This window comes from Pseudophryne corroboree, chromosome 1 (assembly GCF_028390025.1).
Source record: "Pseudophryne corroboree isolate aPseCor3 chromosome 1, aPseCor3.hap2, whole genome shotgun sequence".
NCBI lineage: Eukaryota > Metazoa > Chordata > Amphibia > Anura > Myobatrachidae > Pseudophryne > Pseudophryne corroboree.
In genome coordinates this window covers 575,843,262-575,868,833 of record NC_086444.1, presented here as the reverse complement: position 1 = coordinate 575,868,833, position 25,572 = coordinate 575,843,262, and the positions used below count along the sequence as shown (strand labels likewise).

Sequence of the window (25,572 nt, the reverse complement as noted above, 5' to 3'; positions counted from 1 at the left end):
TTAGCGATAAGGGCGCTGTGTGCTGGCCCCATAATATCTCTGTCTCCCTGGAAGGGATCTTTGTGGGTTAATTGTGCTTTTAACCTTTTCCTGTGTGTGTGTTGTCACATTTACATTATGTCAGGCAAACTTTGTGTTTCATGTACGGTAGTATGTTCCTCTTCCCCATGGGGCTCACTACTGTGTACTCAGTGTAGTGCACCTTCCCAGGCTAGCGGGGCCCAACCAGCTTGGCTGGATTCCATTAAGGGAATTATTTCCAATATTTATACTAAATTGTCCTGCAATGAGAAAGAGAAGCAATACTTAAGACAGTCTGTGGATGAGTTTATGAACAGAGACTCAGTCCCCAAACCAACGTCTCAGACCCCTACCAATTGTCCGTAAAAACGTACTCTGGCCCAGGTCCTGCAGTCTGACTCTGATGATGAAGGGTCTGACATGGAGGAGGGTGAGGTCTCAGGGGGCGGGGGGGGGGGGGGGGGGGGTAGGGGGGGATGCTGCTCTGTCACAGGGAATAGAGGCTCTTGTAGAAGCTATCAGAAACGTTCTGCAAATTCCTGATAAGGTGACAGGAGTGTGAGGGATCTTATTTTAATGTAAAAAAGAAATCCTCAGTCACTTATCCTGTGTCACAGGATCTGAATACCCTGTTTGAAGAACCGTGGGTTAATCCCTATAGGAAATTTTAAATCCCTGAGGAGGTTGCATTCATCTTTTCCTTTTCCTCCTGAGGATAGGATAAATAAAAAAAAAATAAAAAAAGGGGAAAATCCACAGATAGTGGTTGCATCAGTATCCAGGCCTTCACGAAAAAAAGAGTATTGCCTGTCCCTGGTGCAGAAAGTGGAGAATAACGCCTAGGACAATCCAAATTAGGACACACTGGTGGATATATTTGAAAGAATAAATCTATCTAAAATAAACAACACACCCCATCTGTCAATGGGAGGCAGCTCATGCCCAATAAATGGGTATAATATGGAGAAAATGGAGTGCAAGAGAGCACCTACTAGTGTTTAACATAAAATAATTTGTGTGTGACAACTCACCCTGTGAGGCGTGAGAAGTTAAAAAAAGAAATAACTTAGCTCTTTTAATGTCTTCAGTTTGATGACACTTTGGAGCATGTAAACTTAAAAAAACAAACAAACATAGTGTGTACTGTCTCTTAAATGTTTACAATAAGCTCTTAATTAGGAACCTAGCTGGTCCTAAGAATCGTAAGAGAGCATATTTATATAAAAAGATAAACAAATTTAATACATGGTCCTGAAGCAAATGCAGGTAACAGACGTACAAGATAAAAACGGCTTATCTGTCCGCTATGGGAAGTTAGGGGTAAGGGGTGAGCAGCAAGTCCCTGTACCAATGCGTTTCGTCCTAGTGCAGAGGACTTCATCAAGGGGATACACGATGGGAGCAGTGCAGGATATTTATAGCACCAATAAGTGATCACATGGGAAACAGGAAGTTTGACATCACTTCCTGTGACAATTAGGATATATGGTTAAAGGCTTAAAACAAACATTACAGTCAGTGTGGGTATTATATTAAGGTGCAACAGAATATAAATTCATTTATGCGAGTTACAGAAAATAAGAAAAATAAGAATCCGAGTTCAGTCTTGGAAACGGCGGTGAACCGCATAATGAAACGCATTTGCGCCACTTCCGCCGGATAGCAGTTAATGAATACACTCGAAAAAGGAGTTGATACACTAGAAAAGAGGAACATAGAAAGGACCTATTTAGGTCTAAAAGAATACTAATAGATGCTGGTGATATTTAAATAAATATATATAAAAGTGTGTATATATATATATATATATATATATATATATATATATATATAATCAATTTTTTTTATCTTTTAAGATATAAGTGAGAATAAGTGGGTGATCTCATACTAATTATAATAGGTGAGAATTTAGGAATAATGGAATATTATGTGCAGAAAGGTAATAATGCTGGGATATTTATGGTGTTAAGACTGGGAATTTCAGTATTATAAAATTATATTTTTATAAAATTATAAAAAGGGGGCAATCTCAAATTCTTCGTTGAATCCAAGGGGTGCAAGTGTCTTTAATTAAAAAATCCAGAACATTTCTCTCTTGGATAATTTGTTGAGAATGTCTCCACCTCTTTTTCGGAGGTTAACAATTTCAATGCCTTTAAAAGTAATTTCTTCAGGGTTTGAACTATGGACTTCATGGAAATGTCTATAGATTGCGTGTGTGGTTATCTTGAAATTTTGGCTCCAAGCTTACTGAAGTCCACCACATCTAACCAGACAAAAATATGCCAAGGCTGTTTTAAATGCGGGAGCTGCAATATCTGCAAACTGGTGCACCGCGACCGCAAGAAGTTCTTCAACAATGACAATTCCCGGGAGTATACTATTAAGCACTTTATAAACTGCAATTCCACAATGGTTATTTATCTTTTAGGATGTTCATGCGGACTGAAATATGTCGGTAAGACAAAAAAGAGTACTTAAATTGCGCATTCAAGAGCATGTGAGGAACATTAAAAACAAGATAACCACACATGCAATCTATAGACATTTCCATGAAGTCCATAGTTCAAACCCTGAGACTTTTAAAGGCACTGAAATTCTTAACCTCAGAAAAAGAGGTGGAGACATTCTCAACAAATTGTCCAAGAGAGAAATGTTCTGGATTTTTGAGTTAAAGACACTTGCACCCCTTGGATTCAACGAAGAATTTGAGATTGCCCCCTTTTTATAATTTTATAAAAATATAATTTTATAATACTGAAATTCCCAGTCTTAACACCATAAATATCCCACCATTATCACCTTTCTGCATATAATATTCCATTATTCCTAAATTCTCACCTATTATAATTAGTATGAGATCATCCACTTACATCTTAAAAGATTCAATTTTTTATATTCTCTATAGATTTTTTATATACATTTTTATATATATTTATTATCTTTAAATATCACCAGCATCTATTAGTATTCTTTTAGACCTACATAGGTCCTTTCTATGTTCCTCTTTTCTAGTGTATCAACTTTCCTTTTTCGAGTGTATTAATTCACTGCTATAGATTACTCTCATGATAGATATTTCTTAAAATGGCCGTGCGTTCCAGCAAGCAGGAAAATGCCACGGGTGGTATGAGAAATATGGGCGTGAGTCAAAATTCCAGAAATAACCTCAGACACCGTCTATTTGGCATCTAACTTAGCCAGTAAGCTGGACCGGAACTGACGTTCCCTACATCACTCGTCACAGCGGAAGTGACGCAGTGCGTTCCACCGCTGTAAGAGATACCAGTGCCTTCTCCAACATCCGTATCCGGCGGAAGTGACGCGAATGTGTTTCACTATGCGGTTTCCAAGACTGAACTCAGATTCTTATTTTCTGTTACTCACATAAATGAATTTATATTCTGTTGCACCTTAAAATAATACCCACACTGATGGTAATGTTTATTTAAGCCTTTAACCATATATCCTAATTGTCACAGGAAGTTTGACATCACTTCCTATTTCCCATGTGATCACTTATTGGTGCTATAAATATCCTGCACTGCTCCCATCATGTATCCCCTTGATGAAGTCCTCTGCACAAGGACGAAACGCGTTGGAGCAGGGACTTGCTGCTCACCCCTAACTTCTCATAGCGGACAGAAAAGCCGTTTTTTATCTTGTACATTTGTTACCTGCATTTGCTTCAGGACCATGTATTAAATTTGTTTATCTTTTATATAAATATGCTCTCTTACGATTCTTGGGACCAGCTAGGTTCCTAATTACAATAAGGTCTTAAACATTTAAGAGACAGTACGCACTATGTTTGTTTCTTTTTTAATTTTACATGCTCCAAAGTGTCATCAAACTGAAGACTTTTAAAAGAGCTAAGTTATTTCTTTTTTAAAACTTCTCACGCCTCACAGGGTGAATTGTCACACACAAATTATTTTATGTTAAACACTTGCAGGTGCCCTCTTGCACTCCATTTTCATATATATATATATATATATAATATATATATATATATATATATATTAATATATATATATATATATATTATATATATATATATATATATATATATATACACACATACACACACACACACATACATACATACATACTTCCCTCACAGTCTACCCATTGTTTCCAGAGCCGGATTTATGGGTCAGGCCGCTCCTCTCCCCCCCAAAGCACAATGATATCGGCCGCTGAACACCCCCTCCCCCCATCTTATACACATTAAGACAAGTTGAGATCGTTCTACACATTGCGCCAGGTCGCCCCTTATACGCGTCGCACCAGGTAGCCCCTTATACATGTCGCACAGTGACGCGCGGTGAGGTCAGTGGCTGGGGAGGCACTGACAGCTAACCAGCCGACCCCCCCACCCTAAATAGAAGAGAAAAAAAAAGTGTAGTCCCCCTTAAATCACTAAAGCCAGCACCAGGCTGAACCAGCCAGGGGAAATAATGCCATAGCAGGGGGAGACACTCCGTGTGGGGTCCCCCTGCCATAACATTAAACAGACCCCCTAGCCAGTCAGCCCAGGGCTGGAATTCCTCAGAAAGTGGGGACCCCAAAAAAATAAGATGGGGTCCTCCCTGCCGAGCAATAACTAGCACTGGGCTGATAGCCCAGTGCTATGCCCCGTACCCCTGGTGGCGGAGGGTGCGGAGTTCATGGCATGCTAATATTGTTATTTGCAGGCGGCTTACAGGTCCCAGAAAGCCTGCCCCAGCATGTCGGCACTTGGAAAACCACAAGTGCCAGCATGCCCGGGCATTGAGGGGCCCGCTGACACCTGTAGTCCTCCTGCAAAGAACAGTAATATTGTTCTTTACAGGTGGCCTACAGGTTCCAGCAAGCCTGCCTAAGCATGCCAGCACTTGGAGACCGACAAGTGCCAGCATGCCCGGACACAGAGCCGGCCCTAACCAATATGATGCCCTAGGCAAGATTTTGGCTGGTGCCCCCTAGCACCGCCGCTAGTTCTGCAGGAGATGCCTGGCATGAGTCAGCTGGCAGCTCTGCTAACGTCGTGCGCCTTTAGTTTATGAAAATGCATCTTATTTACATTACTATGTGGCTAGGCTGCACAAGCAGCTTCTGCTGATTAAAATGATATACAGCATGCCTATATTCTGTGTGCGACTGTGGCTGTATCTGCATACGAAATGCTACATTACAATGATTTATAGGAATACACTGCAACGTAGCATTTCGTATGCAGATACAGCTGCAGTCACACACAGAATATAGGCATGCCGCATATCATTTTAATCAGCAGAAGCTGCTGGTGCCCCTAAGCATACCAAATGCCCTAGGCATTTGCCTAGTTTGCCTATGCCTAAGGCCGGCTCTGCCCGGACATTAAGTGCCCGCTGGCACCTGTAGTTCGCCTGTAAAGAAAATATCAAAATAAATACAAAACACAGTTTTAACAAAAAAAAAATTATTATACTGGGTCCTCACCTGGGAGGCGGCGGCTTTAAGCTCTTTCACGACCGCCGCCTTCCCAGGGCTTCCGGAGTCTTTACCTGGTGGGCGGCGGCCTTTAAGCTCTTTTTCATAGCCACCGCCCATCCAGGACTTCGATTGGCTCTTCTCTCTTCAGGAGGTCTTCACCCCTCCTCCTCCACTGTCCTATAAGTCAGCCTGAGGGGGCAAGGCGAAGATGCGGCGAGCCGTGTTTGGCTCGCAGCGGCCATTTTTAATTTAAAAAATGATGCTGAGGTGCCATTTTTTTAAATGGGTACCGCTCCACTGCCAAACTCTGCAGAATGGCAGGCAGGGATATCGGATCCATGCCTGCCACCACTGACGCCCACACCGCCACATCTCAGGCCGCGTCCCCACGCATTCACCCGCATCTAGTGAGTGCTGGCAACGGATCCAGTGATGGCTCCGGTGGCCAATCACATCTGGATCACTGACAGGAGCATGCTTTCATGGGTTGAAACATGTCCCTGTATGAAAGCGGCACTTTAGTAGGTGCAGCTTTCCATTATATTTTCAATGGGCAGTTAATGCCAGTGGCTTGGCCGCTCCCCGCCCCCCCCCCCCCCCCCCACCCCCCTGCTCCCACACCTTTCCCTTTCTTAAAGTAATATAAAGGAGATACTTATGACACAGAATATGCCTGACGTCGCACCAGGCAGCCCATTATACGCGTCACACCTGGTAGTCCCTATACATTTCCACACAAAAAAATAGCTGCAGTCTTACTTTTTCCTCTTCTGGGAGAAAAGCCTGATCACCTGCGTGGCTGCACACTGCAGTGTCTGTAGCATGCACCCCTCCTGTCAGAATCCCTCTATGTTATCTGCAGGAGCTTAGCTCTGATCCCTGAGAGCACTGTGTGTAAGGCCGGGTATACATCAATAATGTGTTCCCGGACGATCCACCTGCCGACGGGCTGACATATCACACCGTGTATACACAGTTGCGTGATGCAGTGATACGACGGCATGGTGTACCATGCAGCATTGTACATGTTTTTTTTTTAATCATTAAGTCTTTATTTAAATTTTTCACAATAATAACAAGGGAGTAAAGAAAAAAAAAATAGGAAAGGAAAAACAAAAAGAGGGGAGGGTTGGGGGGACTGGTCATGCAGAGGCATCAGTTGATTGAATTAACAGAACAAAAAGTAAGACCAACAAACTACATTAAACATCGGAAGCCTCCGATGGGGACTCGTTCAAATTAAGGGGAGAAGACCGAGTCTGTGATATAGTACATGGGGGCAGGGCCCCTTTTCCTCCATAAATATAGAGATGCCATGGGAGCCATTTCATTATAGGAGAGGGAGGGTATAGTGGAGTAGTAGACATCCCTGGTCTCCATTTAAAAATGGAATTGGGTCTTAGTAATAACTTTATCAAATGGGGGATAGAGGATATGACCTAAAATATAGCGGGCAGACTGGGGTACTGAGCTAGGGTTGCAATGTAGTAGAGGCACAGAGGGGTCTGGGGGGTAGTGTAATATCTAAGACATCATGAATAAGGACAAACACTTTACGACAGAAAGGCTGTATAATTGGGCAGTCCCAGAAAACATGAAAAATAGTACCTTCATAGCTGCAGAGGCGCCAGCAAAGTTTGGAGGTAGCAGGCCATATTTTATGAAGCTTAGATGGGGTAAAATATAGTCTATGGAGTAGTTTAACATGCATTTCAATATGATTGGTGCATTTGGATAAGCTAAAAGTAGATTGATGGATAGTTTCCCATTGTTTGAGAGAAAATGTGTGGTGGAGGTCCTTCTCCCAGTTCAATTGGGCAGGGGGTTTAACTAGTAAATCTGGAGGAGATAGTAAACCATACCAAAAGGATATGGCTCCACGTGAGAAGCCTTATTCAGTGTACTCAAAAGATGGTCAGGGAGTGTACGGAAAGAATTGGGATAGTTGCCCACTCTTTGCACCCAATGTCTAAGTTGGGAATAATAGAACCAGGCTGAAGGACTCAAGGTAAACCTTTCACTAAGTTCGGAAATTGAGAAAAGTGAGGATGGCGAAAAAAGTTCCCTGAGGGATTCAATACCCAGGCTTTCCCAATAAGAGGTGTGGAGGTGAGGGAATAGGATATCTAAAGCCTTGAGGGATAGAGTCCTGGTAGGAACTTAGGGTACATTCAAAATGACTAGTGTGTCTAAGGTCCATACTTTCAAGGTGTCAAGAATAGAAGAGGGGGATAGAGGAGCATGGGGTTGGAGTTGTTTAGGTAGCCACAAAAGGTCAGCAAGAGGAAAATTGTGAAAAAGGGTACGTTCCAGGTCAACCCAGGGTTTAGGGTGGGGGAGAGGGGGGGGGGGGGGGGGGGAACAGGTCACATAGCTGAGAGAGCAAAGCAGCTTCATGATACCGTTTCAGATCAGGGAGGGAAAGTCCTCCTTGTGATCGAGATCGGGTCATGAGAGTATAGGCTAATCAAGGGGGTTTACGCTTCCACACATAAGACAGCATCATTCTTCTCATTTGAGACAGTAGCTTACTGGGGATAGTATAGGGGATTGCCCGGAATAGATACATTCATTTCGGTAGTAACATTTTTTTTTTTTTTAAACAGTTTATTTTGAAGATTTTAACTTTATAATACAGCAAAAACATTTCAGAACATATGCATAATAAGCAATAACAGCACAGATACAAAGAGATAAGGAAAGAAATAGAAAAGAGAAAAAGAAAAAACTGTGTTGGGCAGAAGAGATGGGGGGGGGGGGGGGGGGGAGGGGAGAGCCACAACACTCCAGTATAAAGCAAAGGAAGCTGGAATATGCATATTAGGGACCTCAGAACATTAGAAATAAGAACACTGTCAGGACGATTTCCAAGCCAGGAGACATCACCTCTGTCTACTATACACCCAATTGATGAGTAATAAAGAAGAACCTACTTGACCACCAATCACTACAAACTGCAGGCAAAGGGGTGGGGGGGAGGGCATCATGGAAACGTAACCAAGGAGCCCACGTTTTAGAAGTGGAGGATCTACTCTTCGCCACACTGGCCAGGGATTCCATCTGACAAGTATTCCAAATGGCCATTGTAATGGCGGCCATAGATGGAATAGTATCAGATTTCCACTGAAAGGCAATCCTGCACTTCACTGCACTTGTGATGTGCCAGATTAGTCTCTGGTCCGCTCTCTCCATGCCCCGGATCTCCCGCGGAAGAAGGAAATAGGAGGGAGAGAATGGGACCCTAGCATTAGTGATAATAAAGATCAGCCTTTTAACCACGAGCCATAACGAGGAGATTTTGGGCATTCTCAAAATATATGTAGCAGGGTTCCTTCCATCCCACAACCCCTCCAACAGAGGCCCGAAGAGTCTGGGAATATACGTTTTAGACGAGAGGGGACCAAGTACCATCTCGTATAAATTTTATAAGAGTTTTCTCTATGCTTGATTGCCATTGCGGAGGTTACCATATCTCGTCTAATTTGGGTCCATGAGTCAGGATCCAGCTGCTCACGGAAGTCTGATTCCCATGCTACCTCATGCTTAGCCAAAGGAGGTTGTTTATGAGAAACCTAATATATAATGTGGAAATAAGGCCCCTACTCGGCGGCTGCCGGAGGCAGAGCTGCTCCAGGGGAGACCCAGACCACACTCCAACTCTTTGAGACCAGGCAGAGTGAAAGCTACGCATCTGCAAGTATTGGAAAAAACACTGTTGTGACAATTGGAATCTATCGCGCAAGGCGGTAAAATCTGGTAAGCCTCGCAAGGGAGCTAAATCATTAAGAAACAGCAAGTTGTGAGACTTCCAGTTACTGAAGCTATTGCGGCCACGGCCCTCGGGGAATGCGGGGTTATCCCATAATGGGCAGAGTGACAGGGGGGGGGGGGGAAGGAGGACATCAACGAATAAGTCTTGCAGAGCCTATCCCATATGGTGAGGGTCAAAGCAATAGGTGGGAAAAGGGACAACGTGGAAGGTCGTTCAGCTCGGGGGTTCCAGAGCAGGGTAGAGACCGAAGTCAGCTGCATACCCAACGTCTAGAGAAGTCCCCAACATGCCACTGAGTGGCCTGTGATAGCTGCGCAGCGTAATAGTAGCGTAATAGTAGAGTTTCAGATTGGGGACCCCCAAACCTCCTTCCTTAGCCCTGTTAAACAGAATCTTAAGACGGACTCTAGGTCTTTTACCGGCCCATAGGAACAAGGATACCTTTTTCTGCAACGTAGTGAATACATGAGAGGGTATTGCAATTGGAAGGGCCTGAAAGAGATAAAGTAAGCGGGGCAGAACATTCATTTTTAAAGCGTTCGCTCTTCCAGTCCAAGAGATAAACTGACTAGACCACCTCGTGAGATCTGCTGATATTGAATTGAGAAGCCTGCGGAGGTTGGAAGAAAAAAGTTGAGAGTAGTTTTTGGTCAGGTAAATTCCGAGGTATTTCATATGTAAGTGTTTCCACTTGAAGGAGAAGTTCGAAGTCAGGGACTGTCTGAGCGGTTTGGAGAGGAAGAAGTCTAAGACTTCCGATTTTGAATCATTAATTTTGAAGTTGGAAAGGTCGCTAAAATTTTGTAGGATTCGGAATAAATTAGGGAGGGAGATAAGCGGGATAGAGACAGTAAGGAGGACATCGTCCGCATAAAGGGAAATTTTATAGTCATCAGAGCCAATAGTGATGCCCGATACATCAGGGCAACTACGTATTTTGGAGGCCAGGGGCTCAATCATGAGGGCGAAAATAAGGGGGAACAAGGGGCATCCCTGCCTGGTGCCATTATGTACTGTAAAAGGTTGCGACGCACAACCATTAACTAGGACATAGGCCGTGGGGGAGTTGTACAGTGTGTTTATGCCCAATAGGAAGTTATCCTTAAAGCCAAAGTGGGCCAGAGTCCTATGCATATATAGCCAGGAGACGCGGTCAAAGGCCTTTTCTGCATCTAAGCCCATGACCAGCGAGGGGGTTTTAGAGGTATTAATAAATTGAATAGTATCTATTGCTCTTCTAATATTGTCATAGGCCTGCCTACCCGGCATGAATCCCACCTGATCAGGATGAACCAAATGGGATATCACTCCAGCGAGGCGGTTGGCTAAGATTTTGGCAAACATTTTCAGATTAGAATTTAACAGCGAAATGGGCCTATAATTGCTGCAACTAGTAGGATCTCGATCGGGTTTTGGAATAACTATTATTTCTGCAGCAGTGATGGCATTATCGAAAGAGGATCCGGCCAGTATATTATTGAAGAAGTCTCTCAGGAAGGGAGTAAGGGACTGTCTGAATTTCTTGTAGTATAAGGCGGGGAGCCCGTCTGGGCCTGGGGCAGAAGAGTTTTTGAGCGATTTAATTACAGAGTCAATTTCTTCGGCAGTTATTTCCACATTAAGAGAGTAAAGTTGTGTTACCGACAGTTTTGGCAGCGAGCAGCTAGAGAGAAATGCATCCGTGCGGCTTTGCATATCCGCAGTATCGACAGGGGTGGGTAAATTATATAGGGACTGATAGAATTCCCGGAAATTATTTGCTATTTTTTGGGGGTCATCGATCGGCCTGTTCTGAGCATCATTAAGACAAAGTATTCTGCTCCTTTGTTTCTGAGAGCGTAAACGGGCGGCCAGGAGAGAGTCCGCCTTATCGCCCTAAGCATAAAATTTGTGCTGCAGCCATCTCATCGTCTTGGCGGCTTTAGCAGAGAGAATCTGATGTAATTGTACTTTAAGGGCTAAGAGTTTGCTATAGATTGACCGTTTAGGATTCAGCTGATGCTTTCGCGTGAGAGCTTTAATCTGAAAAGGTCGTCTGTCTTGTGTTTCAGAGCATCCGTACGGGAACCCAAAGAGGAGAGGTCCGACCTCAGATCCTGGATAGCCGCCCTTAGTTCCACCCTGAAGGTAGCTGCTATACGTTGGACAAGAGAGTCACATTGGTCAGAGTCAGCAGCAATGAGATCGTCCGACCTTAAGGGAGTTGACCTTTGGCGAGGTGGGCTGTTGCGAGGAATTTTTGCCTCGTTTGGGGCCAAAGAATGAGGAAGAAGCCCCCGCAGAGGGCCGGCGTGTTCTATTGGCCATTCTGAAGCGGTCTGCTGAAGAAGTGATTCACTGTGGAGAGTTTAGACAAAGGGCCAGGAGTAGCCCGCAAAACTGGAAGAGTGTATATGACTACATAAATAAGCGGACCAAGATGATAACAACAAGTAGGGCACCCAGCCGTTCCGTGTGCATTAGACTGTCATACGTGGATCTTCATGTGAGGTTAGAGAGAAAACATCAGTAATCACTGGTGGCCGTCCGGGGTAGCCCATGGTGCAGACGTCACAACCCAAAATAAGCAGGAAGTCCCGACCAGCAGCGACCTCGAACTCAGGACCGGGCGTCTACGTGAGGTCCACCCTGTCTGAGGGAGAATCTCGTTGGCGCCACGCGTGACACTTATTGTAGAAATCTATGAGGCTCCAATAGTCAAGGTCTGAGATAGGAGAGTGAAAGAAACATATACTGGGGGAGCCCTGTAGCGCCTGAGTGTCAGGTTCCCATTATACAGAAAGGGGGGCAAGACAATTCCCAGCCAGTGGCTAATAGCGCAGTGTCACAGGGGTTCTGCAGCCCAGATCCCACAGGGAGGTCACTTACTGTGGTCGTGTTGCTGCACACTGGCTAGTGGGTCCCTGAGGAGTCCAGAGCATGGGCGAGTTCTCATCCGAGGGAACAGCAGGAAGGAGAGGTCGTGTGGAGCTCCCACGCCGGAGGGTTCCCTGCAGAGGATCTATGTCCCCCACCCAGGGTGCGGCCTCTGCGTTCCACTTAGGTCCCAAAATGCGGGAGTTCACAGAGTGCCGCTGTGCAGGGGGCGCCTAAGCGGCTGGAGGATCCTGGGGCGCCACTGTCGTCAGGGAGAGCAACATCTGTTGCCAGGGCCGGGTGCCGCAAAATGGCCGCCATCAGTCTGGGTGCCAGGCCAGGAGATTACTGCAGCCGCTCCCGATGACACGGAGCTGGGGTCCGGGGCCTGCCGCCACCTCCTCTGCTCCAGATCAGGAATGAGGCGGGGGGAACCAGACGAGGGGCTGACAGAGGCCTCCGTAGCTCCCTCGGTCCCCGCGGGCCGGTCACGGAGCTTGCGTCCGGGCCGTCTCCGAACTCGAGGCCCCGGCTTCAGCACCGGCCGTAGGCCCTGAAGCAGAAATACTGCGGCCGAGGCTCCAGGGGACTCCCCGCACTCCGGGCAGTCTGGAAGGGGCAATGGGGGCGGGGGGGGAGGGTAGGACAGGTGAAAGGGAGATATATATATATATATATATATATATATAAGACGGGCCAGCGGGAGCTCACACTGGGCACGTCTGTGTAGCTAGCTAGCCAGACCATGCCCTGGTAGTAACATCATTTTATATGCCGCTGCAAGACCCAACCAGGAGATCTCGTGATTCATCCATGACGAAGCTAAAAAAAAGTCAGTTGAGTCAACAGAGGGACATAATTAACTGTATGAACGTTGCGGATATTGGAGGGAATAGAGATGCCCAAATAGAGTAGAGAGGCATCCTTCCAATTAAAGGGAAAATGTGATTTCAAGGACTGTACGGTCCGTGGAGAGATGTTAATAGGAAGAGCATCAGATTTGGTAGCATTCAATTTATAGAACGAAGCAGCACTATAGCTATCCAATATGTTATGGAGTGCATTCAGTGAGGTCTCCGGGTCGGTTACAAACAATAAAACATCGTCTGCAAATAAGCACAGTTTATGAAGAGTATTACCAATCGATAAACCGGGGAATTCAGAGGACAGACGAATCATTTGAGCAAGGGGCTCAATAGCCATAACAAACATTAACGGAGAAAGAGGGCACCCCTGTCTAGTTCCATTGGAATTTTGAAAGGGAGAGGAAAGAAAGCCATTACTATAAACATTTGCGGAAGGACCGGTATAGAGAGCATAAATAGATCGAAGGATGTCTCCCTGGAGGCCGAACTTGCATAACAGCTGACGCATGTAGTCCCAATGTAGGCGATCACACGCCTTCTCGGCGTTGAGAGAGAGCAGGAGGAATTGTGATTTAGTGTGAGAGGCCCATTCAACCAAGTCCAAGACCCTACGGGTGTTATCAGGTGCCTGGCGACCAACTACAAAACCGACCTGATCTGGGTGAATTAAGCGAGGGAGTAGAGGGTTTAAACGGTTGGCAAAGATCTTCAGATTGGTATTTAAAAGGGCTATGGGTCTATAGTTCCTACAGTCAGACGGGTCTTTACCAGGCTTCAGGATAGTCACAATCTGCGCCTCAACCATCTCTGCAGGGAAAGAGCGAGAGAGCGAGAGAGATAGAGAGAGCGCGAGAGAGACCCAATATAATCGGGCCACAGTAGTTGCCAATAAAAAAACAAAAAACAGCAACATGGTTAACTGGTGGAGGCGGGCTAAACATGTGTCCCACCCATGAGACCACAAAACAAGAAAAGAAAAAAAAAAATACAAATATGCGCAATTAAAATACAGTGAAATGCCCAGAACACATCATTGACAAAACCAGGAAATATCGGAGGATAAAGGCATAGCGTAATGATATGAGAAGATTTATATTTTAGTCAAATCATCATGCATAGGAGACCACAAATAGGTTGAACTCGATGGACATTGTCTTTTTTCAACCTCAGATACTATGTTACTATGTAAGATACAGAAAAACACACACACACACACACACACACACACACACCCCAACATACTACTACCTGAAAGTGAGCAAACGAAATAATATTATCCATATTGGAGGAACCATAATGATAACAGTGGAGATACTAAATTGGGATCTGAAAATATGAAGGGATCAGGAAAAAAATAAACAATACTTGCAGGCCAAACGTTAGAGTCCAGTAACCAGTTATTTATGGAAGTAGAAGGACCTTGAGAGGCACCAAAAAACAGCAAGGCAAACTGGTCCATTTTAACCGTAGACAAGGATGGACAGAGTCAATCACTATCCCCTCAATAACCTTTCTATCTGGAGTATTCAATGTAATCATCCCACATGGGTCCAGTCGGATTGAAGCGGAGGACGTTGGGATGTCGAGATAACAGATACAGAAATGTTCCAGTCTTGTAAAAGTTTAACACCGGCATCTAGAGATGAGATGATGAAGGTAGAGCAGTCTTTTCGCACTAGTAGTTTAACTGGGAAACCCCATCAGTATGGAATATCCTGGTCACGAAGTGCTTTTGTAATAGGTTGAAAAGATCGACGCTTGTTTATGGTGTGAATTGAAAAATCCGGGAAAAGTTGTAGATTGTCCAAAATATCTGTATCTTCCGCTTGACGAGAGGCTTTGAGGATATCTTCCTTGATGTGGAAGAAATGTAGACGTAGGAGGGTATCTCGGGGGGGAGCTACTAGGAGCAGAGCGAGGTTTGGGCAGGCGGTGTATACGGTCAATACGTGAAACTAGGTTACCCTGGGTACTCAGGCGCCTTAAGTATGTGATGCTCCAACAAGCTGCGGCCTCAAAAACGGGGAAGTCACCCCCACAAAGATAAACAAAAAACAAAAGTAGAGGCTGCGCGGGATTTTAAAAATATAACAATGATCTAAATGTAATAACAATTTTTAATAAAGAGTATTAATCTAAAATAGTGTGGTGATTACACCATATACATGCAACATGATAAAATTTAAAAGCATACAGTTTGATGAACTATGCGTTAATAGGGTTACCCAAGTTGTCAGGAATTGAAGAGGGTTGGCAGTTTGATGAACTATGCGTTAATAGGGTTACCCAAGTTGTCAGGAATTGAAGAGGGTTGGAGAATGGAAAGTCCGTTCCTTAGTAGTCCCCCAATGATAGTGTCCAGTACCAGCAGATTTAGGAGATAAGCAATGTCCGATGTATTAGCAGATTACCGTTAGAGGTTATGATGCTCCAGAGTTATAAATGGTGAGCTCCTCATGCATTACGGTGGAAAGATGTCATCAGTTCAGTTTGCTATTTGAGTCCTCCGTAGGCAAATAGTGATCTGGATTTGGATGGGGGTGGTTCGGTCTTTCAGCAGTAAGTTCCTGGCTTGGTCCCCGTGCACCTGACGCGTTTCGCTGCTGTCAACTAGCAGCTTTTTCAAAGGTGTATACGGTCAATCAATAAATCCTTATCAGCTGAGGGAAGTAATTTCTTGAATAGTGAAATAGTAAAGCCCCGAAGGGCATCAGCAGAGATGGACTCAGGGATGCCTCTTATCTTTACATTATTCCGGCGAGATCTATCTTCTAAATCCACCAATTAATTTTTTGCCCACTGAGAGTTCATCCAGTACCGAGTTATGGGAAGAGAGGAGGTCATTATGAGAAACCAGTTCCTGCATCTTAGTCTCCAGATTGTTGGTACGGTCTCCAATAACCGATACCTCTCCACTGAGTTGAGTGATGGAGGATTGTAGGTCAGTGGCAAGATCCGTACGGAGTGCTTGAAGCATCTGATGGAGTGTGCGGACTGTTAACGGGGAATCTACCGGAGGTGTAGAGGTCGGTAAGGAAGCAGGCGAGGTTTTACTACCGGCACTGCGTCAGGGGTGCGTTGGGGGGCAAGGCTAGGGCAGAGATCTTGCCTCTTTTAACAGGCATGGTAGAAGCCTGCGGGATGATACAGTAAATAATGGTGCCAATCAGTAGAGGTACGTATGGTTCCAGCTCAGGTAGGTTAAAAAAAAAAAAAAAAAAAAAAAAAAAAAAAAGGGTTTCATGGGTGTAGAGGGGAGTTCTCACAGTAGCATTATTGGCAAATTATAATATGACCACCAGTGATAAGAGGCCACCAGGTGGAGCTCCAGGCTGTAGTGTATGCTTAGGACACTATAAAAAATTTTTTTTTTTTTTATTGGTTTATTTTTTAACTATATGTACTGTATATGGAAATGTAGTCCCACTGTAAATTTTGTTAGGCAGACCCCAGTCCACTGACAGTGTCAAACACAAACAGTGGGGTATCTGTTGAATAGTGGGGGGAGAAATAGTCAGGGGGAGCGTGTGCACATAAGAGCAGTAAAGACTGCTCATTAATAGATTCCCTGAGAGCGCCCGGTCAGAGGACACAGCACACTACTTCTCAGGAGCCGGCCGGGGCTGGGAGGCAGCAGCCTCCGCAGGCAGAGACCCGCCGGAGGAGAGAGGGGACAGCTTACCCCGGCCGCGGCACTTCCAGTCGTGGGAGCCGGGACCCAGCGCCAGAGTCAGCGGTCGAGGCAACGGCATGCCAGAGGACACGGCGCGCTACTCCCCAGGGGCAAGCCGGGAGGCGGCAGCCGCCGCAGGCAGAGACCCGCCCGAGGAGAGAGGGGACAGCTAACCCCGGCCGCGGCACTTCCGGTCGCGGGAGCCGGGACCCAGCGCCAGAGTCAGCGGTCGAGGCAGCGGCACGCCAGAGGACACGGCGCGCTACTCTTCAGGAGCCCCGGGACTCAGCGCCGCACCACCGCAGCAGGAGGCAGCCTCACCTATAAGTCAGCGGCTGAGGCAGCAGGTGAGAGGGGGCAGCGGCAGGTCCTCAGTGTAGGGGGAGGTCCAGACTCCCGGGATTAAAGGGTTTAGGCGTCACCTCCGGGCTCCAGTACAAATCTAGCCCCCGCCTTCAGTGGAGTGTACAGGCCTCAACCCACAGAGATGCAGGAGGCACCTCCCGGCTCCAAGGTCTGAAACACCAAATGTGGGCAGGCTTCTGTGGGAGTGTATCTAAGCGGGCCACGGTCCGCAGCAACTCAGGACTAGTGTCAAAAAAGCACGTTTATATGAACGTCGGTCAGGAGCTCTGCAAAAGCATGACTTCTCCAGTTTCCAGTCAGGGCACGCCCGACTACATGATATCTTTTGAGTGACCGGGCAGCGCAACCAACCAGGAGAGAGCACAATTGAGGGTACACACTGAACGATCTGCAGGATTTGTCATTCCAATTAGCCTGGAAACGACAAATCATGCCGGTGTCTTTCTAGTGTGCCCCTGGACTTAGGCTGTTTGACTCCCAGCAGCAAGGACTGTTTTGGAGCTGTAGTTTATTTTGATCACTGCAGTATGGTGCCAGTACCATCGCAGATTCTGCAGCATCATCGGGCCGGAACCAATTGCCTTGCGAGACACATGCGGCTCATGAGCCATATTTACCCACCCCGGCTCTAGGGTTAACTTTATTTACTGAAATAGTTTAACTGTACTGAGCAGAACTCCTTTTACACTGCCTGAAATATACAGGGATTTTGCATGGAGGCGAGCAAAATTTCTGGACAGCAGGTGGCGTAAAAGGGTCCTTCTCCAAAACCTCGGGTCCATTTTCCCGGGAATCCAACTCGGCTAAGACCCGGGGTAGGAGGCAGTGTAAATGGTTAAGCTGGGTCATCCGACCCGACACCTATTTACAGCATGGCAGACCACCTGTACCGCAGTGTCCGGCAGGCGGTAGGCTGGGGGTCACGGCGCACGCCGTCTGTGCAGACAGCAGCTCTGTGCAGATTGCCATGCTGAGGCTGGGAACACGGCAGACGCTGTCTATGCAGACAGCAGCGCCATGTGTGGTGCCCGGAAGCGCCAGAGGATGGGGGCAGCACAACATCTTCCAGATTGCTGGGCTAGCCCCCAGCGTGATGCTCGGGAGTCCCAAACTGCCGGGTCCCCCAGCGCTTGGAGATTATGTAATCTCTAAGCGCCGGCCCACAAGACACTGCACTCGGGTGCAGTGTAAAAACAGTGCAGATCCGTGATCACTGGGATGTAAAAAGGGAGGAGTCTCGGGTCTGACCCGGCTTGGAACCGTGTTCTGAATCCTGAGTCAGAACCGGGAATTTGGTGTAAAAGGGGAATAAATTATGCAATGGATTATATATTTACATATTATAAATGCCATAATAATACTACGTGGCATATTTATTAAAATAGGATTTTAATCCCTACCGGTAAATCCTTTTCTCCTAGTCCGTAGAGGATGCTGGGGACGCTTCAAGAATCATGGGGTATAGACAGGATCCGCAGGAGACATGGGCACGTTAAGACTTTGAATGGGTGTGAACTGGCTCCTCCCTCTATGCCCTTCCTCCAGACTCCAGTTATAGGAACTGTGCCCAGGGAGACGGACATTTTGAGGATAAGGATTTATTGTTAAACTAAGGGTGAGATACGTATCAGCTCACACCAAACATGCTGTACAACCTGGCATTAAACAGAATTCCAGTCAACAGCATGAACAAAATCACCAACAGGCTGACGATAACCAAAACACAACCTTTGTGTAACACAAGCAATAACTATTAAACAAGTACTGCAGATAGAGTCCGCACTGGGACGGGCGCCCAGCATACTCTACGGACTAGGAGAAAAGGATTTACCGGTAGGTATTAAAATCCTATTTTCTCATACGTCCTAGAGGATGCTGGGGACGCTTCAAGAACCATGGGGTTTATATCAAAGCTCCAGAACAGGCGGAAGAGTGCGGATCACTCTGCAGCACAGATTGACCAAACATGGAGGTCCTCCTCAGCCAGGGTATCAAACTTGTAGAACTTAGCAAAAGTGTTTGAAGCCGACCAAGTAGCCGCTCGGCAAAGCTGTAACGCCGAGACCCCTCGGGCAGCCGCCCAAGATGAGCCCACCTTTCTCGTAGAATGGGCCTTCACCGATTTCGGTAACGGCAATCCTGCCGTAGAATGAGCATGCTGAATCGTATTACAGATCCAGCGTGCAATAGTCTGCTTGGAAGCAGGAGCCCCAATCTTGTTGGGAGCATACAGGACAAACAGAGCCTCCATTTTCCTAATCTGAGCCGTTCTGTCGACATAGATTTTTAAAGCTCTGACCGCATCGAGAGACTTCGATTCCGCCAAGGCTTCAGTAGCCGCTGGCACCACAATAGGTTGGTTCATGTGAAACCACCTTTGGTAGAAATTGCTGACGAGTTCTCAACTCCGCTCTAGCTACATGGAAGATCAAATAGGAGCTCTAATTCAGACACCCGCCTTGTGGACGCCAAGGCCAACAGCATGACCACTTTCCAAATGAGGAATTTGAGCTCAACCTTATGCAAAGGTTCAAACCAATGAGATTGCAGGAAAAGCAACACCATGTTAAGATCCCACGGTGCCACTGGGGGCACAAAGGGAGGTTGAATGCCCAGCACTCCTTTCACGAAGGTCTGAACTTCTGGAAGGGAGGCCAATTCTTTCTGAAAGAAAATGGATAGGCTCCATTAAAGTACAAATTTCAGCCTTAACTTTAGGCCCGCATTCACACCTGCTTGCAAAAAAAAAATAAAAATGGAGAAAACGCCCCAGCTGAAATTCTTCCGTAGGAGCCTTCTTGGATTCACGCCAAGACACATATTTTTTCCAAATACGGTGGTAATATCTCGCCGTTACTTCTTTTCTAGCCTGAAGCAGTGTGGGAATGACTTCACTGGGAATACCCTTTCGGGCTAGGATTTGGCGTTCAACCGCCATGCCGTCAAACGCAGCTGCGGTAAGTCTTGATACACGCACGGTCCTTGCTGTAACAGGTCCTCTCGTAGAGGAAGAGGCCAGGGATCTCCTATGATTAATTCCTGAAGATCCGGATACCAGGCCCTCCTTGGCCAGTCTGGAATAATGAGAATCGCCTGAACCCTTGTTCTTCTTATGATCTTTATCACCTTTAGAATGAGTGGAAGTGGAGGGAGCACATAGACCGACTTAAACACCCACGGTGTCACTAGGGCATCCACCGCTATTGCCTGAGGGTCCCTCGACATGGAACAATATCTCTGAAGTTTCTTGAGGCGAGATGCCATCATGTCTATTTGAGGAATTCCCCAACGACTTGTCACTTCTGTAAACACCTCTTGATGAAGACCCCACTCTCCTGGATGGAGATCGTGTCTGCTGAGGAAGTCTGCTTCCCAGTTGTCCACACCTGGAATGAAGACTGCTGACAGAGCGCTTGCATGTCTTTCCGCCCAGCGAAGAACTTTTTTGGCCTCCGCCATTGCCGCTCTGCTCTTTGTTCCGCTCTGGCGGTTTATGTACGCCACTGCTGTTATGTTGTCTGACTGAATCAAGACGGGCAGACCTCGAAGAAGATGTTCCGCATGCAGAAGGCCGTTGTAAATGGCCCTTAATTCCAGAATGTTTATGTGCAGACAAGCTTCCTGGCTTGACCATTTTCCCCCTGTGTGACTGATCCCCAGCCTCGGAGACTTGCATCCGTGGTCACCAGGATCCAATCCTGAATCCCAAACCTGCGTCCCTCTAGGAGGTGAGAACTGTGCAGCCACCACGGAAGAGAGATTCTGGTCCTGGAAGATAGGATTATTTTCCGGTACATGTGCAGGTGAGACCCGGACCACTTGTCCAACAGGTCCCACTGAAACACCCTGGCATGGAACCTGCCAAACTGAATGGCCTCGTAGGCCGCCACCATCTTCCCCAGCAACCGAGTGCATTGATGAATCGACACTCTTGCCGGTTTCAGAATCTGTTTGACCATGTTCTGGATTTTCACTGGAAGAAAAACTCTGTAATTCTGTGTCCAGAATCATACCCAAGAATGAAACCCGTGTTGTCAGAACCAACTGTGATTTTGGCAAGTTTAGGAACCAACCATGCTGTTGCAGGATCGCCAGGGAGAGCGTAACGTTCTTCAGTAATTGCTCCTTGGATCTCGCCTTTATCAGGAGATCGTCCAAGTACGGGATAATTGTGATTCCTTGCTTGCGCAGGAGAACCATCATTTCCGCCATTACTTTGGTGAAAATCCTCGGAGCCGTGGACAGACCAAACGGCAATGTCTGAAATTGGTAATGACAATCCTGAACAACAAACCTCAGGTAAGCCTGATGCAGAGGACATATGGGGACGTGTAAGTAGGCATCCTTTATGTCGACCGACACCATAAAATCCTCCTCCTCCAGACTGGAGATCACTGCTCGGAGAGATTCCATCTTGAATTTGAAATTTTCTTTAGATAGAAATTGAGGGATTTTAGCTTCAGAATTGGTCTGACCGAGCCGTCCGGCTTCAGAACCACGAACAGGCTTGAATAAAAGCCTTCTCCCTGCTGTGGCAGGGTACCGTGACAATGACTTTTGACACAGCTCTTGTATTGCAACGCATACTACCTCCCTTTCCGGAAGAGAAGCTGGTAAGGCCGATTTGAAAAATTGGTGAGGGGGCACGTCTTGAAACTCCAATTTGTACCCTTGGGCTACTATTTCCAATACTCAAGGATCCAGGGCCGAGAGAACCCAGACCTGACTGAAGAGTTGGAGACGTGCTCCCACCGGTGCGGACTCCCACAGAGGGGTCCCAGCGTCATGATGTAGATTTGGCAGAAGCCGGGGAGGACTTCTGTTCTTGGGAACCTGCCACAGCCGGTGACTTTTTTCCCCTTCCTCTAGTAGCAAGGAAAGAAGAAAGACCCTCGTCCTTTTTTGTATTTATTGGGCCGAAAGAACTGCATCTGATAGCGTTTTCTTTTGTGGTGCAGGGACGTAAGGTAGAAATGATGACTTGCCCGCGGTAGCCGTAGATACCAGGTCAGCGAGGCCGTCACCAAACAATACACCACCTTTATACGGCAGAGACTCCATCGCCTTCTTAGAGTCAGCATCAGCATTCCATTGATGAATCCACAATGCCCTCCTAGCCGAGACTGCCATGGCATTGGCACTTGATCCCAAAAGTCCAATATCCCTCGCAGCTTCCTTTAGGTAGGCTGCAGCATCCCTGATATAACCCAGTGTCAGGGAATCCATATCAGATGACAAGTTATCTGCCCACTTTTCAATAGCGCTACTCACCCATGCCGATGCAACGGCAGGTCTGAGTAGCATACCCGCAGTGACATAAATGGATTTCAATGTATTTTCCTGCTTACTATCCGCAGGATCCTTCAGGGCTGCCGTGTCAGGAGACGGAAGCGCCACCTTTTTGGACAGACGCGATAGAGCTTTGTCCACAGTGGGGGTTGACTCCCACCTGTCCCAAGAGGGGAACGGATATGCCACTGCAATTCTCTTGGGAATCAATCTTTTTGTCAGGATTTTCCCAAGCCTTTTCAAAAAGCGAGTTCAGTTCATGAGAGGGAGGGAATGTTACCCCAGGTTTCTTTCCTTTAAACATACAGACCCTTGTGTCAGGAACAGCAGGGTCTTCCGTGATATGTAAAATGTCTTTTATCGCCACAATCATGTACTGAATGCTCTTAGCCAGTTTAGGATTCAATCTGGCATCACTATAGTCGACACTGGAGTCAGAGTCCGTGTCGGTATCTGTATCCGCTATCTGGGTAAATGAACGCTTCTGTGACCCCGAGGGGGTCTGTACTTGTGAGAATGCATCCTCCATGGATTTTCTCCATGCCTGGTTCTGAGACTCTGATTTATCTAATCTCTTATTCAATCGAGCCACATTTGCATTCACACCACTCAACACATTTACCCAATCAGCAGTCGGCGGTGCCGACAGGGTCACTCCCACAGTCTTTTCTGTCCCCACTCCAGCCTCCTCCTGGGAAGAGCACTCAGCCTCAGACATGTCGACACATGCGTACCGACACCCACACTGGGGCTATAGGGGACAGACCCACAGCAAGGCCTGTTAGAGAAACACAGAGGGAGTTGTGCCAGCTCACAACCCAGCGCCTATCCCGGTACTGAAACGTTTAGAATAATGCCTCAGACCTGTTAGCGCTATTAATATTAAGAAAACAGCACCAAATTACTGTGCCCCCCCCCGTTTTTGCATCCTGTTACTTGTACAGCAGTGTAGGAGGCCAGGACCAGCGTCTCTGCACCTCTGTGAAGAGAAAATGGTGCTGATTAGAGCTATGAGGGCTAAGCCACGCCCCCTTAATGGCGCGCTTCAGCCCCGCTATTTTTACACATATTTATACTGGCGGGGGTCTGGTTTTAGTGCCCAGGCACTGTATACCTCTTTTGCCAGTCCATTTAGTGAGGTTTTATACTGCCCAGGGCGCCCCCCCCTGCGCCCTGCACCCTGTAGTGCCGCTGTGTGTGTGGGAGCATGGCCGCTACGCTGTACCTCAAAGCCGTCACTGAAGTCTTCTGATCTTCTTCTACTCACCCGTCTTCTGACTTCTGGCTCTGCAAGGGGGTTGACGGCGCAGCTCCGGGAACGAACATCTAGGCGTACCTAGCGATCAGACCCTCTGGAGCTAATGGTGTCCAGTAGCCTTAAGGTGTGTACACACGGTAAGATATTTTCTTCCGATTCTGACTATATAGTCAGAATCGGAAGAAAATATAGTGCAGATCGCAAGGTGACAGTCACCTTGCGATCCCGATCCGATGCCGATGCGCGGCCCCGCGCGGTCGGCATCGGAAGAAAAAATAGGCTGTGCAGGCAAGTCAATCCTGACTATCTCTATAGAAGAGATAGTCAGGATTGAAATCGCACATAGCCAGCATCGCAAGCACAGTTATTATGTGCTTGCGATACTGGCTAAGTGCCGACCCGGCCCCCTGTCGCACGGTGAGAATCGGATAAGTCCGAATCTCACCGTGTGTATGCACCCTTAGAAGCAGAGCCTTGAAACTCACAGAAGTAGGTCTGCTTCCCTCCCCTCAGTCCCACGAAGCAGGGAGCCTGTTGCCAGCAGGTCTCCCTGAAAATAAAAAAACCTAACAAAGTCTTTTTCTGAGAAACTCTGGAGAGCTCCTCAGTGTGCATCCAGTCTCACTGGGCACAGAATCTAACTGGAGTCTGGAGGAGGGGCATAGAAGGAGGAGCCAGTTCACACCCAATCAAAGTCTTAAAGTGCCCATGTCTCCTGCAGATCCCATCTATACCCCATGGTTCTTGAAGCGTCCCCAGCATCCTTATGAGAAGATAATTTTGTGAGAAGTCACAGAAAATGTTTTTGGTGGATAACAGCAAAAATTAAGTATCCCCAGAATGTATGTAAGGGGGACGCAGTAGATATCAACGATGCCTGCTGCGGTTTCTCCATTGCTATCATAAAATCCATAATATTGCTAAAAATGCCTCTGTATGTTATATTATTTATCATTCCAATTGTAGAGCGCACCGGTTTTGCTGTGCTATATAAGAAACTGTTAATTATACCTATGCAGTGTAAATTGTATTTATACTACCAGTTTTAAAATGCATACAGCATTCATAGATTACATTGAAGGGTTATTTAATCCACTAGCTATATTAGCAACGGTTACTAAAACGCAATACTAATTTCAATGCATTAGAGGTTATTTAACTCCAAGTGCAAATATCTGTATATTGAGTAAACCAGTGCAAGTTAAATACAGTAGGTCAAAAAGAAATATTGATAATGAGTTACTTAGTATATAGTTTGCTGTGCACATACAGTATTTCATTAGAAAAGCCAGTGTAAGTACTGTAATTAATGCATGACAGTAATATTATACATCTATCAGTAAATGATACTATGCTGTACAAACACAAATTCTCTTATGTCAAAGCTTACTAGTAATCCTTTCATCCATGGACTTACCTGCAGGGAGTGATCACAGCTGTTTGTTGCCCTTGTTATGTGGTGAGGTAGTTAATGTATTTCTTGTGACCCTGTAGTGTATAATTCCGAATGCTGAGACTTTGCCCTTATATACTGTCTAGTAAAACTGAGAGGCCTTTCCCCTCACTCCGACCCGTCCCCATTTATGGCCCCTCCTCTGGTATGTATACATTCCTCGCTGTATAACAGAATACTGAATGGGCAAGTGAGCTTTTTGAGTAAAGTGCATCACAATCCCTGATCTACAGCAGAGTCTAATAATGCCAGTGATTTAGGAAGCGTTACCACTTCACTTTTGACACCTCCTCGTAATGTGGCAATTCCTATCTGTATAGCAGAATGTGAGATTTCCCTGTCATCATTACAGTATTTGTGTGCTTTTTTCCTTTGCTTACAAACCTAAATTAGGATAACGGAGGGAAAGGGGGGCAGGGTGAGAACAGTCAACTAGCACAGGACTTACACGAAACATGAAAAACGTGTATGACATAGGATCATTCTACACAAAACGTAAATCATGACTTCCTTTCCAGGCTTGGTCAACAATAAAGGGTGGAGGTGCTCCCTGAGAGTAAA

The 25,572-nt window shown here is 46.4% G+C and overlaps 1 protein-coding gene across 2 annotated transcripts in view; it reads right to left on the bottom strand.

Annotated features, from left to right (window-relative positions):
• Positions 1–25,180, bottom strand: part of LOC134899860 (prostaglandin reductase 1-like) — an 86,489-nt gene extending 61,309 nt beyond the window's left edge. The window contains exon 1 of one of the 2 annotated variants that reach the window (XM_063914204.1): positions 24,976–25,180. The gene's annotated coding sequence lies outside the window, so the exon portion shown is untranslated. The remainder of the gene's footprint in view (positions 1–24,975) is intronic. The other variant, XM_063914203.1, reaches the window with a different exon arrangement.
• Positions 25,181–25,572: the final 392 nt, after the last annotated feature.